The following is a 3,498-nucleotide window of genomic DNA, read 5'->3' on the forward strand; positions in this document are numbered from 1 at the left end:
TCTAGTCTCACACAAGAACACAAAAGTGGGGGAATGCGACTGTACCATAGTCGCTAACTCACGAACTGTCCGGGTATTCTCCCCTCCCCGACAGTTCCAACTTACGAAATTCATTGGGACCTGCGGTCCTCCATCTCAGAGACCGCCTCATTTGTCATGTGAGTATCAACTTCGTTTCCCTCTTCACCCTGCCTTCTCCTCTTAACTATGGGACCCTTTCCCGGAGTGGAGCTAGTATGAGTCGTCCCCCCGGAACCTCCTGCTACGTCTCCATTCTCTAGCAGCAGAATGGTGTTTGCAACTTTCCCAGCCAAGTTTGGCACCGCTTGACCTCTTACATTAATTGAACCATCATCATAGATCAATCTCTTACGGGAGCTATTACCATCCTCTCCATCCACTATAACATTGTCCTGAGATGTGTCCATGCCATCAACTACAGGTCCAGCACCCCGACCACGGCCCCCATGTGAAGACGCTCTCCCTCCTTTGTCACCTCTTCCTCCACCACCTCTCCTTCCACCACGACCAGCACCACCAAAATTATCTCGTCCACCCCTTGAACTTGTCCAACCACCCTCGATTGACCGAGTAAAATTTTGTAACTGACTACTCCCTCCGTCCCATAATGTAAGACGTTTTTGATACTACACTATAGTCAAAAAAACATCTTACATTATGGAACGGATGGAGTAATTATTATTGTATTTTGATAGTATGTTTGTGATGAAAATCTCACTGATCATTCCATGCTCGAAGCTCCAAATACTTCCCGAAGTTAAAAAAATTTATTTGTTTTTACACACAGGTGTGATTTTTGACTAGAGACGTTGCAATTGGCAGGGTAGCAAAGTGTGGGGCTTTTGTGGCCATGACAAGTTTGATTTTGCGGTATGATCTATTTACGATGGCGTCTACCTGGTAAGTTTGTGGGTCTTTTGTGGCCATGACAAGTTTGATCCACAATGAAAGAAAAGCTGTGGGGGTGTACGTCTTACAACATGGCCCAAAGGAAATAGGAAATTGCAAATAACTCCCTGACTTTCACAAGGAGGACCCCAAACTAGAAGACAGAATCACAAATGTGTCCAACGGAACTTCAACAGGGATTCAATCTCGCGGTTTCCAGGGAGAACCACTTGGGGAGACAAGACTTCCATAGGCGCAGAACCTCCACGGTATGGCCCATGTATAGAAGTTGAACCTACCTTCCCTTTGGCATCCAGGCTGAGAGAATAGGGTAGGTCGCCTTTTGGCCAGAAGAAGCAGTTGTGTGGCCGTGAAGACTGACCAGTGAATGCGTACGAAGGTGTCGTAGCTCTATCAAGCACCCCTCTATTGGTGAGCTTTGATCCAATCTGCAAGCTTCAGATCTCTAATCCCCCTCTTCTCATTGACCATCACAGCGACAACTTCAAGAACCGGGAGTAGGCAGAGCAGCCTCCTCTAGATCAGGGTATACCTCAAGATTATTGAGGGAGAGAACGCCAGATTCCTCTTTCTACTCCATGTCCACTAGGGTGACATATGGAAAACCAGCCAAGCACCTACCGATGTTGCTCGCATGCACTGACTATCTTCTCTAACTTGCATAAATGCCAATGGCCCTACATGCAATCCTAAACTAGACCTAGACCTAATATCTACATCGATGGCCTAGACGCCTCCCCCAACCCTTCACTCATTGGAGGCAGCACCGGAGGGTGAGAGATGGACTAGGAGGCTTCCGTAAACTCTCGGAGAATTGCAAGACATAGAAAGTGTTAGAATAAATTCGAGGCATACCGTCGCTCATCCGAGGACCAAGCAATCACACGAGCACGACACCGAGATTTGTTAATGAGGTTCACCGATATGGCTACATCCCCGGGGCCTGACTATGGGTGCTCCTCCCCATGACACCGCTACAATAACGCACACGGTCGCCATGGACGCCGGCACATGCCACCGGCTTCGCCTGCGTTCCGGTGCTATTATGTTGGCATAAGTTACATCGTGTGTCTACCCCCGCTATATATGAGAGGCCTAGGATACAGGTGTCCTGCTAGGACACGACTCCATATCCTATCTAACACAATACAACTACAAGTCCAACTGTAACCTATCTTGTACAAAATATTCGACACAACTCTAACAAACTCCACCTTGGCGAATATCCTCCACCACCTTGAATTCGTTCATGCGTCAAACTTCCATGTACATTGGACTTGAGCTTATCCCATGAGTACCGCTGCTACTCCAAAGACTCGTGTGACTCCACCTGCAACTTGTAGTTCCTCCTTTTCTTGACCACTGTCAACACTCGAGCAAAATTAAGTTCCTTGTTACTCTAGTTTGTGCTCCCAACTTCCAGAGTATCAGTCCAACGCCATCACTCACTGATCACCGACCTGCGTGAAATTGAACGATTCACATATTGGATGTCACACATAAGAGTTACCTGAACTCAAACATCACCGCTCCTTTCTTGATCGCTTGTCTGAAACTTGAAGGAATTTCACCATTGCTTGTTGTCATCCGGAGTCAACTTCGCAGATGTCTCACCACATGTATGACCACCAAAGCCTTGGCCCGTCTCCATGACCCGTGCGCGCCGCACGCCTAGCCGCTATTACCGCGTCAAGCCTCCGTTGTCCCGGTCGAGGCACAAGGGTCGCAAAACCCACACCACTCAACCTCCACTGCAGAGTACCACCGATCATCACCGACCGATGACGAGTTTCACGCTTCTATCAGACCACTGGGCTCCAGTCCGAACTGCATGTCACTCGCTTTTCCCCCTTGCTGAATAGGCTTCGATTCCCTGGATCCTTACACCGTAGCCCCTCAATCCAGCTCCACCTTCAACATGACTCCATGGTAGATGATCAGTCCACCCTCGCGCCCCGTCGACTTCAAGCTCTCATGTGCACCATCTTGAATCAACCCCGCGCCATAGTCTTGTCGAAGCCACACAAGCCCTCGGGCCCGTGCCACATGTTTCCACGCCCCAGAAGTCGGTCACCATCAGCATCACGCTCCTATGTCGTCATCGCCGATCCCATCACCGTCTTTTGTACCAACCGACTTGCGTCGATCCCGTCAGACTGTCCAGTCCGACCCAACCAAACTTGTCCGGCTAGATGATACGCTCTGTGCTCTCAAATCGTCTTCAGCGAATTCTAATCCGTCACATGATAATTCCATCTTAGCTGACATGACTTCCCGCAACGCCTTCGAGCATCTCTGTTGTGCTAACAAATCTTTCATCTATGTCTGCCATAATCCAAGGTTTTCAGTTCCGCGAACTTCTTCACCTCAAACCTAATACCCATTGGCGTCACGGTTCTTCATACGGCTAACTCAATGAAAAATAACTGAGCTCCCACGCGATGCCTAACTACACAACCGTGTACATGCACCAAATCCCAGCCAAAGAAAAAAACCTTTTGGCCTCTTCACGTGGGGTGCTCCCTTTGCACAACTTCCGATGCTGCCTTTGCCTTGCCACAACCTCTG

Source organism: Triticum aestivum, chromosome 6D (genome assembly GCF_018294505.1).
Source record: "Triticum aestivum cultivar Chinese Spring chromosome 6D, IWGSC CS RefSeq v2.1, whole genome shotgun sequence".
Taxonomy (NCBI): Eukaryota; Viridiplantae; Streptophyta; class Magnoliopsida; order Poales; family Poaceae; genus Triticum; species Triticum aestivum.